We start from the raw sequence: 14678 nt of genomic DNA, 5'->3' as shown, positions 1-14678 counted from the left end.
GCCTCAGACCGAGATCCACTTTTATACCTCCCCCACATACCATCCCAGGGGAGTTTGACACTTTTGAAAAAATGGTATTAAAAACAGTTACTGAAGGACTCTCACAAAATAATTTTTACCAAGACAACCTGAAACAAGAAGAAAGGAAAGCCATCAAGGAACTCAACAGCGACCGCACCATTACCATAAAACCTGCTGACAAGGGCGGCGGTATCGTTCTCATGAACACCAAAGACTATAATCAAGAATGTTCCAGACTCCTGGCTGACACTACACCCGACAAAAAACTCATCAGAGACCCAACACCACGATTGAAGGAAGAAATCACCATTCTCACTAAACACGCAGAGGAAGAGGGTTGGATATGCGAAGAGGAGCGCAGATTGCTCAATAAAACCCACCCAAGGATACCCGCTTTCTACATACACCCGAAGATTCATAAGAATGCTGAAAAACCATCAGGAAGACCCATCGTCTCCGCATGAGAATCTTTGCTAGAACCACTGTCACTCTACACAGACTTCTTTATGAAACCCTTCATAGAGAACATGAAATCATATGTGAAAGATACAACGGACACCATCAAGATCCTACAAACAGTCACTCTAACATCGGATTGCATTTTAGTGACCATGGACGTGGAGTCCCTTTACACATCAATTCCACAAAAACAAGGCCTAGAAGCACTCATGATTTGGCTCAATAAGAGACCAGACATCACTACCACACCTACCAACTTCATACTCGAATGCATACGCCTCGCCATGACGGAAAACTTCTTTTTCGAATGACAGTTGTACCAACAAGTTAAAGGTGCGAGCATGGGCGCCACCTTCGCCTCAGACGTGGCCAACTTATATATGGCACAATATGAAGAAGACCACATTTGGAACAGTAACAATCCTTACCTCAAAAACATCTTAATTTGGCGCAGATACATAGGTGATTTCCTGCTCATCTGGCAAGGAAGTCAGACCGAACTCATCTCTTTCCATTACTGGCTCAATCAAAGGAACCCCCACATCAAATTCACCCAGGAATGGGACCACCAGACCATCAACTTCCTGGACTTACACATTTATCGCACAGGCAACATTCTCAAGACTGAGCTGTTCAGAAAACCAACAGACAGGAACACCCTATTACACTTCTCCAGCTACCACCCAGTCGGCCTCAAATACAACTTACCATATGGCCAATTTCCCGGGTCAGAAGAAATTGCACTGAGAGAGAGAACTTTGAGATCCATGCACATCAACTCCAACAACGTCTCACCGACAGGGGATACCCCAAAAAAGCCGTAAGAATGGCTAAAAAAAGAGCAGCTAACACAGATCGTACCATCTGCCTCACCACAAAAGAGAAGAAACCCATGGAAAGAACCGTCTGTGTCACAACATTCAGTCCCATTAGCAACCTAATCAAATGTGCAATCAACAAACACTGGCAACTGATCAGAAATGAAGGGACATTAGCTAAGAAACTGCTTTTCGCCTTTAAGAAAAACAGAAACCTCCGAGACACCTTGGTCCATACCTTCCTCGAGCCTGAAAAGGAGACTTTCACCCTATGGAACCTACCACCCGTGGTCGGCCATTTCAGCTGCGGACATTATGTGGCCTGTACATTCACTAAAACCAACAAAACCTTTGACCACAATGACTTCCATTGGACCCTACAGAACCACACTAACTGTGAAAGTAAATATGTGGTCTATGCCATTGAATGCTCTTGCAATTTACTATACATTGGCAAACCGATCAGGCCTACTAAACAACGCATCAGCGAACACAGATCTTGCATTAAAAATTGCGTGGCAGACAAACCTCTAGTCGACCATTTTCACAAAAAAGGACACAGCAACTAACAATTCACTTGGATGGTCCTTCAACAACTAAACCCACAGAAACGAGGGGGTGACATCAATTTGGCCCTCACCCGACTTGAACAAAAGTGGGTCCATAGACTGAATACAGTAAAAAACAGTCTCAACATTACCGTTGAATGGAACCATTTCTGGACTTAATTGCCACCACTGTCTTCTTTCCACCCTCACTAATTCTTTAATCCCACCCAATACTCTCAAATAGAGGTCCTTTCATTGCATTGCACTATTTAGATCAAATGGAATTGCCCTTTTGTGTGGTTTTTGACTGTGCCTAGTTGTTCCAACATTATGCCGAGACCATGTCGTATCACCCGATGTCCACACACTCCATGCTATAAGCACATGGAGTAGTACAGTATACAGATTCGCACCAATTGTTCCGCTTATTCATCAACGGACTAATACAGTCTCCCAATCAGTCACCAGGAATATGCACATGCTGTTTTTGTGAACATTGAATGGCTTGTAGAACGTATGCCACGTTCATCCGCATTTATGTGCTTGAAGTTGTCACGCGAGTCACTACCCAAGTCAGTCACTATGAACTTGCACCTGTACTGAACTTCCATAACATTGCTAGCATCCATTTCGACTACACCCCCCGGACTCCATTTTCCAGCAGCCTCCGCACGGAGCCAACGTTGACTGACAGGGCTTGTCCCTCTCCTACCCATTGGCCCACTTGCTGACAGCCAATTGGACCGCCGATTTGGGGGAGGGGTTTACCTGTGTTTGTCATCTTTTTAGTTTCACTTTCAGTAGCACACGCTGCGACGCTACAGCTAGACGCTCCGGCACCGGTAAACAAGTAAATTGCCTTTTTTGAGAATGACGACTTGTTTTCTCAACTACACGCCGGCCTATAGTCTATTCCGGGACACTCCACGTCCCTCACACGATTTCACTCAGCCTTCTACCATGTGCCTTTCATTTTTTGTCATTTCACTGCTCTCTCATTGCTGCTGCACAGTGACCATGATAATTGCTGGGAACCACAGGCACCTTCACCCAGCACTCCCTCAGTTAGTCATTGTCTCTGGATCACTTTGACCACACAGCTCAACCGCACGGGCACCATAGACCACGCTATATGCCTCCCTCCATGCGTCTCCTACGCATTACACCTCGCGGAGGCTCCTGCCTTTTAGTCAACTTGGGTGAATATAGGCTATTATAGCCTTCACTCGAACCGGACATGACACACGTTCTGGTTCTGTTGAATCGGCCGTCTGGCTCCTTCACCCCAGATCAGGTATGTACCACCCCTGACCGGTTACTCATTTCTAACCTAAGACCAAGAACACTAGTAGCTCTTGCCATTTCCTTGCAGTTGCTGGCGCCATTGATTTACGCTACCGCCATCTGGTTCCAGATAAGGTTCTTTGGACTAATCTCCTCAGCAACAGTGGCCACTGGGCCACCGCCTTCACCTGACTTTTCGCATGGTTGAAGACCCGCAGAACTATTACCGCCGCACTGCTTGACGGTTCACGGTAAGCTTCTGTTTACTGGTGCTTACTCCTTACACCTGTCCTGACACTAATCGGTCACTAACAAGTTTCGTAAATCACCAATAAACTCTGGAGATACCACACCTCTTAAATTATCTGTCCTTGAATCCCACAGATACCCTATGGACAGTGTTTCATCTCTTCACCTCCATCCTGAAGAAGGCCATCTCAGTCACCTACGTCCAGTCTTCGTACCCTTTAGCCGAAACACTACAGTGTCAATCTATGACACAACCTCATCCCATGCATACTTATGCACACCTGTTGTGTTTTTTCCTATGACAATACCCATGGACCAACTGAGGTCCTGGGCTGCATTCACTCTTGTGTTGTAAACCTGTGTTAACTGTTTATCCAAGAGATCTTGCACCATCAGAAGGCTAACACCCTCCACACTCTTGATTGTGGTACCTAGTGGTACACCTACATATCAAATGTACAACTGTCCGTCTGTCTGGTATTATGCTAACAATCCATATATTATATGTATCATCACCAAAATTCAGAGATTAAACTAATATTATCCTGAATCTCAAAAGTCTGGTTCTCCCATTTTTGTTTGAATATACGTTCACCCTCCTGGGCATATCAGGACCTAGCCAGGCGCCCTGTATTATTACCTGACATGAATGAAGACCATCTTTTGTAAAGAAGCTTCTTGTAGTTGTGATGACACGATGAATCTTTAAAAAGATGATGAATTCCAAAGAAGAAGATATTATCTCTATGGAGAAAACACAAGGACTCCAATCAGCGTTACACACAGTTAGAATATGAAGGGAGGAAGAGGGGGAGAGGGGGTCTAATGGGCTAACTGCTCGATGTCCCATTGATTGGAACTAAAGCACCCATATGAAGGGTGAAAGCCTACAAAATGGAAAGTTTTCTTTGCTTTAAGCAAGGGAAACAATAAGGTAACCGAGGATTCCCAGCCTGGCCTGACGCCAGGGAATATTCACAGCATGTGAATCTATGAAAGATCCATTGCTGGAGAATGGGTTTTACTTTTTTTAAAATGTTCTAGCCCATAACCTCCATATTCCGCCTCCTCATAATTTTTTTTTTTTTTTTTATTTTTATACGGTTTATACAAACCTTTAAAAAGAAGATGATAGCTACAACACAACACAAGGAAAGACTAGTGAAGTAACACACAGCACAGCTGGCCACGAATTTAACCCTCTCCGTGGAATTCTTCAGTCTTCTATGATGAGTCATTTACTGATGCAAAATTATCATCTTACACAGAAAATTAGGTGTGATTTCTCCTTGCAGTGTCATTGAGTATAGGGTTCCGAAACCACTGAAACCAAATCTGTGTTTAGACGTTTATTCAGTTCCTCGAGAAATGTTATTAAAGCAAACATCAATGGACGGTTTGATCCTTCGAATATCCCTTTCCACCAATCGTCCGCACACCGTGTTTGCATTTTTGCAAACACCGGGCCAAACGTGCGAGTTCTCAGTGTACGTAGGTTAGAACAAAAGAGTGTAAGGTGTTTCAACGTCTCATTTCCTGTTTTACAAAAGCGACACAATAACTCTGTGGTAGAGTTGTGTGCGTAGCGGCGTTCTTTAGTATCCATTAGGTTTAGTCTAAATCTTAGATAGGTAGATCTTGCTGACACATTAGGAAATAGCGTCAAGTAAGCTTGCAGACTCCCATGCGCTCTGGCCTCTCCTGGTACATCTGCCATCATTCTGCAATTCCGTCTTTGTTCGCATGTTGAATGCCAGTCTGTGCTCCATACTTTTTTCTTCGCTAGCATCGGATTTTCCAGTAGCATTGATAACTTAATGTCATACTGGTCTAGTATTTCACTACAGTACTTTTTCCATAGTACTAAGGTGGTGCAACCGAGATCTTGTTTTGTTTTTAGTATTTCGTACTGCAGCGCAGGTGTATTTATTGAGCATTTCCTAAAGAGGGATAGAATGTTCCAACACACCCTGGCATGGATAGATATTAACCCCAATTCATATCTAATACAGACTGTTGGTGTGCCACGGGGTAAGTGTAAAACTTTTACCCAAAAAATATTTTCTAGAGTGTTCCAGAGCTTGTGGGAACATCCTAGGGCGTTTTCTGCCCCATAGATTATTGCTGGAATAGCTTTTTGTCGATAGAAGTCGATCGTTGGTTTTAGCGAAAATTTTCCAAACTGTCTGTTAATGATAGCTGCTTGACATGCTAATTGTCTGCATTTTGATTTTGCTACTTCTGCCCAAGGTGCGTCGTCTAGTTTGGAACTTATTCTCATGCCCAAGTATCGTGTGTCACCGACAGTGTTTAACTTCGTCTTTTGTATATACCAATTTTGTTTACTTTGTTTTTTCTTCACAGATCTTAAGTTTTGAAGTGTTATTATCTCGCACTTTTGTTTGTTAATCACCAGTCCGTTTTGATGTACATATGTTTCCAGGGCGTCTAGTTTTCGTTGGAGACCGATGTAAGTCATATCTAAAAGTATGAGGTCATCTGCATATACAAGCCAACTCACATGCGTGCCGTTCATCTTTGGTGGAAAAGAGGAGATTTCGCTAAAGGCTTCTCCTACATCGGACAAAAACAAATTGAAAATAGCTGCGGCCAGAGGACATCCTTGTTTCACACCCTTAAAGGTTTCTATAGGCTTTGATAGAGTCCCCTGCCGGTCCAAACGTATTCTGATGTTTGTGTTAGAATGCAATTCCTTAATTGCTTCGACCAAACTTTCCGGACACTTCCAAGCTCTTAATTTTTTCCATAGAATTCCTCGATCAATACTGTCGAAGGCGTGGGAAAAGTCTATGAGAGCCAGGTGTATTTTTGTGTTTCGTTTTATTGCTTCCATCTTAAACAGATTCAATATTAACAAATTTAGGCCACACCCCACACCCTTCACAAACCCGGCTTGCCTTTGATCAATGTGGTTGTTTTCTCCTGCCCACCTTACTAGCATCTGCTGTAGCTGTGTCGCGTAGATTTTGCCAATTACATCTAACAAGGCGATAGGTCTGTAATCCCCAGGGTTGGCTCTATTGCCTTTTTTAAATATTGGGACCACTATGGCACTTTTCCACGATGTTGGAGATAGTCGCTTATCTACTATTCTTTGGAACAGGGTCATGCAGAAATTGGACCAAGCTTCTGGGTTACGCTTGATCGTATAGTTCGTGAGGCCATCAGGGCCAGGTGCTCTCGATCCGTTTGCTCGCTTTATTGTAGTTAAAATGTCGTGTTGGTCAAACTTTAAGTCCCAAATGACTAAATCTGAGTGGACGTCGTCTTTCACAAGCCCATTCGCACTGAACATTTTGGTGTAAAAGGAAGTCCAAGTTTCTTCTGAGATACAGTTTGCCTGCATAGCATCCTGCGGTGCAAATTTGCTATTTATAGTTTTCCAAAAGTTCGCCGAATTTTTGTTTCGTAGATTTGTCATCATAGCCTCTGAGTCGTTTTGAAGCATAGTTGCTTTGTGAGACTTACACCAGTTCTTATAAGTTTGTTTGATTGCTTTTTTCTTTAAGGCCATTGCCTTTTTATCCCCCGTCGCTATGTTTCGCAAGTCATGACCCATCACTCTTTTGCGCTGTTGCATTTTTAGGTCGAAACTGTGTGTATGTTTAAATTTTTTATTCCTCAGACCTTGTTTATGTTCTGTAAAGTCGGTCAGTAGGTGGCAGTATTCGACCTCATTTATTGCCAAGTTTAGATTAGGCACAATTTTATTTACCTCTGCGTCTGCAAGTTCGAGCCGTATTCTACTCGATCGAACTAATACAGGCCATGACCAGTGGTCGGGCAGTGTCATACGTGATACCTTTAGATTCATTACCACCATATCATGATCACTGTAGGCCATTGGTTTAACTTCAAATCTAGTTGTTCGTAGGTGAAGGGCCTCTGACACAAACATGTAATCCAACACGGATTGTTGATTTAGTCTGTTCCATGTAGCATTCGCTGGAATGTCACCTGTCGTGTTTCCATTCAGCATAAACATGCTTCTAGCTTCCATCTCCTGCGACCATTTTGTCGCTATTTTTTTACAGCCGTTAGTTATTACTTTCTCTTCCTCTTTCTCATTTTCATGCTTTATGCAGTTTATGTTAAGGTCTCCACAAATGATCAAATTTGGAGTTTCTATAGTTTCAAAGAGGGCGTCTATTATAGTTGTTATTTGATCAATAAAGTGTTGTGTTTCTATCCTAACATGATTCCAATAGATATTGATGATGTTCAGAACTTCTGGTTCTTTATTAGTATCATTTAGGAATGAAACCTTGGCTGTCTGAATGAATGGTGAAACATTAGTTGTTGAGACGATTTGCAGGCCCGTTGCTTTCCTTACCGCAATCAACAACCCAGCCATTGGTCTTCCTTTGTCTTGTTTTATTGCGGGATTGATTACAGTTTCAAAATCCTGCATAATGGGGGTGTCGGATAGCCACGTTTCCTGCAGACAAATCAAGTCCAGGTCATGTGACCAGGGTGTATGAAAGAGATGGCTAAAACCTCTTGTGTTCCAAGATCCTAGTTTAATTGACTCTTTTTTATCACGCGCCTGGCATTATAAGTTTGACTTATCATTTAATGCAGCCGCCATCCAATCCCATTCATTCCTCTCATCAATCTTTTTTTGGTTTACCTCTAAATTACCCTTAACAGTAGATGACCCGTCAATTGTTATTTGTATTTGCCGATTTTGTTTCAGACGTACTTCTTCCTTGTTATAAGTCTCAGAGGTGATTGTTTGTGCGTTTTTGCTGTTACCTTTGACATTGGTTCTTTCCAAGATAGACTTGTTGTGCACAGACCTTTGAACAGTCTGTTGCGTTTCCTCATCGCCTTGCTCGCGAGTCCTGTAAGTATCAAACCCCAGTGATAGTAAAGTGGAGCTGGCTTCTAATATGATCTCAGAGATTATTTTTGATTGCGTATGTAGAATCACTTTGTCGTTCCTTTTTTCATCGCAAAATTCCACGATTTTTAAGTCCTCAGACTGAATCGTTCTTAGGCTAGGAATTAGTTGGAACAAGTACAGCACGTTGTGCCGATTTAAGATCAAGTTGTCTACATTTTCAATTCTTTCCAGGATCACTTTATGAGGGCTGAACCATTCTATTTTATCCACTGAAGCTTGCTGGGCATTCTTACGGGGGTCCACGTATCTCTTCTTGTTACTGCTTGGTGTCGCTTTAGGGGGATTGATGACAGTGTGTAGTATGTCGTGTGCCGTTTCCATGGCGATTATCGTGTTATTTTTTTTAGCAATGCTGAGTTTAGATAACCTGTTTCGTTTTTCCTCCATTGTTAAGAATGTAGGTGAGTGAGCCGCTGCCATTACGGCGCTGATATCGGCTTCTTTAATAATTGTACAACTGCGCTGATTATTTTGGGGTTTCAGTTCCTCTTGATTGATCTTCTCGTCATCTAAAAAACACTCTTCTTCTGCCATTTCTGCATTAGACCTTGCGGTCTCCAACAGTTCGATATCCTGAGACAATGCTTCGTCGTCATAAGTTGACAGATTTATCTGTTCGAATAGCTCAGCCACCTGCTCTTCAGTTGACTCAATGTTGTTCTCAGGTTTGTTTTTCAGCGAGCAGGCTTGCGGTCGTTCACTCCGATCATTTGTGTTCACAGTGACGTTTACCGTTTTCAGGTTGCGCAAGAACTTCCTAGAGTTAGTAGTCTGTTTCATTTTTTTTGAGAGTAGATTTTTTGTTTTCTTCGTCATCTGCTTATTGACCGCTGTAGCTGCCAAGTTTGGGCGACGTTGCCCCTGTAAGTTCTTAAAGATGTCGAACACAGTGAGTTTCGTTGTGTCTGAGTTAGAAGAAGCTTGGTCAGGGCTAGGTACATCTGTAGCCAATTGCAGTGACTCAGCAAGTGGTATTGGATCGACTCGTGTCAAGTCCCCTATCGTATCCTTCTTTGCACACCTCACGTCAGGTGGTTGGTTGTCCACGTATTTGTCGTCGGATGTTGAGGCGATCTGTGGGTTTGCGAGGGCCGGGTTATCCACGGCCTTACTAGCGCTCAGTGCTTCATCAAACGAGCTAATTTCGCTAGGCTTTTGAAATTCCTTGCCGTTGTATCTGATACTTTGATGGTCAGATACTATTAAGGATTCAGTCGTCATGGTTTTTGAGATGTCATAATTACATGGAGCCTCTGAGTCCACCTGCTCAGTGAGGCAAACCACACCGCTTGTGCGTTGTGGTTGTGTGACTTCTTTTGTGTTATGTTTGTGTTTAAAGATACTCAAAGCCTCCCTTGCCACTTCGGCCAAAAGTTTTTTGTCCATATTATTGTTTTTTAGTTGGGCCGTTATCGCAGTCATCATGTGATCTTGCTTAAGGGCTAGGTCATGTTGAGCAGCTTTTAACAGGTCGCAGTTAGCTTCCACGGCTACTATTTTAGTGTTCAAAATAGCTACCAGTGTTGAGAGATCTTTAGTATTTTCATTTAGATGTTCATATAATTTTGTGAAAGGGGCCAGGGAAATGGCCATAGATGATAGAATAGTTGCTTGCATGTCACTTAGCCAGTTGGTATTTATTGCAGGGGAACCCCTATTGTGTTCTTGAGCGCGCCTGTTGTGCGAGACAATTTTGGTTTTGTGCCGTTTTGCCTGAGGTCGTTCTTTTAAATAAGGTTCGTCCACTGAAGAATCAGTGGTTGTAGAAGAGGAAATTGAATCTTGTGTGTCCAAGTTGATGTTTACGTTACTGTTCCTTATTAGTCTTTCTGCAAGAGGTGATGACCGCCTCGCAGTGCTTTCCCATTTCGATTTTTTCCTTTGGGAACACCTTAAGCTTTCAATACTGCTTACATCTCTTCTACTTCGTTTTGTAAGCGCCATTCTTTGAGTAGTAGTGAGTGACGACCGTTCTTCACGTGTGGAATTATCCAAACGTGAATTTCCTGTAATTTGTGATGAAGTTATGGGCAGCATATTTGTGTCGCATTTCAGAGCACGTGTTTTGTTAATTCGGGTTAAATCAGACAGAAGTTTGTTTACTACTTCAAGTGAGTTGCAACGGTTTTCGATCACGTCCTGCTTTCGGGGTGTAGTTAGAGGCATATGGACGTCGACATTTGTTGTCTTATTTGCAACTACTGTACTCAGTGCATTGGGGTGCGGTAGAAACACCTCCTCGTCCAAGTGAGCTAGTACATCATCATTAGTTGTTTGTTTGGTGGGTACTTTAACACTTTGGGTTTCCAATGTGCTGTAGTAGACTGATCTAGTCTTTGCCGGTCCTGTAGATAAGGGGATGCTGATAAGCTCTGAATGTGTCTGATGAATGGATTGCGTGCCAGGTTCCTGGCGTTGTGTTTGGTTAACAGGATCTTCCTGTTGTATGCCGCGCATTTCTGTTGATGTTTTATAGCCGTACCAAGCTAGAGTTTTTAACGCTGGGACCTTGCGTTGTTCGGTAATAGCGATTTCGCCTTGCTTGCCGTTAGTAGAGGTTTCCGTAAAAATCAGTTGGCTGCAATGTCCACTGTTTTCATCTATCCCCTCTGTTGTTTGCGTGTTTCCAATAGCGACAGTCCCAGCGTGGCAGCAAGGTCGACTATGCTCTTGCTCGCATAAGGGATGAAATCTGTCATAATCAACATCTCCTGTTTGCTCCGTATTAGCACTATTTGAGTTCACAACGTTCGTCAGTGTATGTGAACATGTGGTAAGATTGTGCATACTGACCGGGACAGGCGACAACGGGCTAAGATTTGCCTTTGTGTAATCCTTTAATGACATGACACTTGTACATTCAGCATCCGTTCCGTATGTGTTAAGTGGGGATATAGTTACTGGGTAGCTTACCTGATCTGTGAGTGCATGGACCAACTGCACCAGGTCTTCTGTGGCCTCTACTGACGACGTCCAGTTTTTGCGTTGGGCTCGTGTTTTAGGCCGTTTTGACGGACTTGTCCCAGAGTATTCAGTTCTACGGCTCATCCTGACAGTTTCCGCAAAGTTGTGGTTTGTGGACAGCGGTCAGGTCCAACTCGATTTACTGCAGTCAGTGGCCCCTGTCCTGGCCGCACTCCACGCACAACAGCACAACAGAGACGACTCGCCCTTTCGCTGAGGGCTTACGCCGCAAGGGCGTTGAGGCGGCCTAGATAAGGGCGGCTGCAGGAGTCAGCTGACTCACCCTTAAAGGCACACGCACCTCGTAGTCTCCGACTCCGACTCCGCGTTAGTAAAGTCCACGGTGTAGAACCAGCAAATTCAGCAGCACAACAGAGACGACTCGCCCTTTCGCTGAGGGCTTACGCCGCAAGGGCGTTGAGGCGGCCTAGATAAGGGCGGCTGCAGGAGTCAGCTGACTCACCCTTAAAGGCACACGCACCTCGTAGTCTCCGACTCCGACTCCGCGTTAGTAAAGTCCACGGTGTAGAACCAGCAAATTCAGCAGCACAACAGAGACGACTCGCCCTTTCGCTGAGGGCTTACGCCGCAAGGGCGTTGAGGCGGCCTAGATAAGGGCGGCTGCAGGAGTCAGCTGACTCACCCTTAAAGGCACACGCACCTCGTAGTCTCCGACTCCGACTCCGCGTTAGTAAAGTCCACGGTGTAGAACCAGCAAATTCAGCAGCACAACAGAGACGACTCGCCCTTTCGCTGAGGGCTTACGCCGCAAGGGCGTTGAGGCGGCCTAGATAAGGGCGGCTGCAGGAGTCAGCTGACTCACCCTTAAAGGCACACGCACCTCGTAGTCTCCGACTCCGACTCCGCGTTAGTAAAGTCCACGGTGTAGAACCAGCAAATTCAGCAGCACAACAGAGACGACTCGCCCTTTCGCTGAGGGCTTACCTCCATATTCCGCCTCCTCATAATAAACACAGCTAGAGCAGATGGATGGTTTGAACATAATATACAGTATAATTATAGTACTCTTTCATGATTATCTCCTTCCCTAACTTTCGTACCTCTCTAAAATCTTATCGCTTGTATTCACCTCCTTAAAACCTTCTGCTTCTTCCCTTACTTCTACTAGTACTCCTCCTACTCCCTCTCCTTCTCTTCATCCTCTCTCTCTTTTCACTCTACTCCCTTCTACTCCACTTCCTGCTCTTTTCTAATCCTCATCTCTTCCCTCCTTCTCCCTTAGTCCCTCTGCTTCCGCTCTTACTTCTGCTATCACCATTGCTCATACCTCCTACCGCCTCTCACAACTTGTCCCTCCCTACTCCTCATCCCCTTCCATAATGTAAATTGTTTTTATACAGTTTTCTGGTTTAATTCAATTTTTAAGTAATGCTTGCTGTATCTTGTTTGTTCCTCTTGTAAAGCGTTTTGGATTAAAACGCCATATAAATTCAATAAAATACAAATACAAAATACACATTTTCTCTGCTAAAAATCAAGGAAGATATAAAAGATGCCACACATTTTACCGTACTATGATATCAAATAGGATTTGTATATATTACCATATTTTTTCATATTAATATTCAATACTTACACTTAAACATAATATGAACCAAAGTGCACATATGAATCAATCCTATATAAAAATATGTTGCGATGTCTGTGCATTGAGAACTGAGCGTGTATACAGCCATCCTTACCCTGAGAAACTGCTAAAATTCTGCACAGAGGAAGGATACACCTTCTTCAGACGGTTACTAGACCCCAATTGAGTGATTAATGATGCAGCCATTTCATCCTCACATCCAAATCCTGATGCTGTTACAATCAGTACACAGTCTTTCAATTGACAAACATTTAAATATTAGAGTAAGCGTGCTGTGGAAATTGAAATGAGCACCAAGCCCACAGTACAATATATACTTTGTAGTGATCCAGGCATACAACCGTAAACAAATCATCACATAAACATACATAAAAGCATATAAAAGTCATTATACAAATCAAAAAGGCCTATTTACAAGTTATTTAAAAAGAGCAGAGGCATATCCATTAGTATGAAAACGCATAAAGAAAGAAAAAAACCATTGGAATAATTCATTTCAAATTACGAGTATTCAAAAACGAAATAAGAGTCAACAAAAATACTGCCCTAACGGAACACACCAGAATTATTAACCAATGTGAACACACAATTCTTACAACAGATTGAGCTGTTAATAAAGCTTGAAAGAGCAAGGCCTTCATGTGAATTTTGAATATTTTCCACATCTTTTCCATAGATTGTCATCAGTCCAACCCAAACGGTTCTTCAAAAGAGGAGCCATGTATTTGTTCCTATGTGTGGTCAATGCAGTACAATCAAGAGCCAAGTGCTTTATCATTTCCAAACCAGTTTGACAGAATCTACATGCAGTCTAAGTCACATTGATTAAGCTTCTGCTAAGCAGTATCTCCTTTGTCAGGAGCAGATTCCAACGTAACCTAAGGAGAAGGTCCCTATGATGACGATTAGGGAATTGATAAAGCAAACATGATAAACTTCCCCAGCATTTATGCTCATGAGATAGATGTTTCATAGATGAGAATTAGTGGAATACATCAGTTGTGACAGTCCATTCAAGATCAAACAGAGCCCTTTTTGTTAAACCAAATATTTAGAATTCATTTGAGGGGGGTGTTTACACTTGAGGGAATCCCCTAAGGTCTCATAGAGGGAATCTGCAATTGGAGAGACCAATTTAGAATATAGAGTCAACAACCGCCAGTCAACACGGGCCGATAGAGATGTCAGCCCTATTTCAAACCTAATGGCTGCAAGAGATATTGCATTAGGAAGGCCCAAGATCTTTCGCCACATCCTACCCTCAATTCTGTCAAATAGTTTAAATATGGCATCACTATATGGTTCCAAGCCGTAGATTGCCTTAGGGACAATTTTCACTTCATAAAACATGAGTGCCGGTGTGAGAGAGAATCTGCCAAATTTTATATCAAGTTTAATAATCTGACACTGTTGCTGTGGGGCCTTCTGCAAAAGGATTTCAGTAATATTTCTCATGCCGGCATTTGCCCCAAAGTGGAACCCCAGATAAATAACACTCAGACTGTTTCTGATGTTTACCCCTTGAACTAACCAGGAGGTATTACTAGCATTCCGTCTTCTCTTAGAGAATCCAGCATTTTGGTCTTTCTAGGGTTAATAATAAGCCCATTCTCCTTGGCATAAATCATTTCTAATAATAAAAATCTGTGGCACTGCTTATGTTTCCAAAATGCCCTTTGATTGTATGCAAGGCAGGCTGCAACCTCACTGGTGTTGTTTGTCCACTTCCCCCTTTCTTAGAGAGTATTCCCAAAAAAGTGCAATACGAGTGTTGCAGACTGTCCATCGTGAAATGATAA

At 43.0% G+C, this 14678-nt stretch overlaps 1 protein-coding gene across 1 annotated transcript in view; it reads right to left on the bottom strand.

Moving 5' to 3' along the window:
* The window catches only part of ACYP2 (acylphosphatase 2), a 1335183-nt gene that overhangs the window by 1014082 nt on the left and 306423 nt on the right, over window positions 1–14678 (bottom strand). The gene's annotated exons all lie outside the window — the stretch shown is intronic.

This window comes from Ambystoma mexicanum, chromosome 4q (genome assembly GCF_040938575.1).
Source record: "Ambystoma mexicanum isolate Mex_15411 chromosome 4q, UKY_AmexF1_1, whole genome shotgun sequence".
NCBI lineage: Eukaryota > Metazoa > Chordata > Amphibia > Caudata > Ambystomatidae > Ambystoma > Ambystoma mexicanum.
This window is presented reverse-complemented; position numbering and strand designations above follow the sequence as displayed.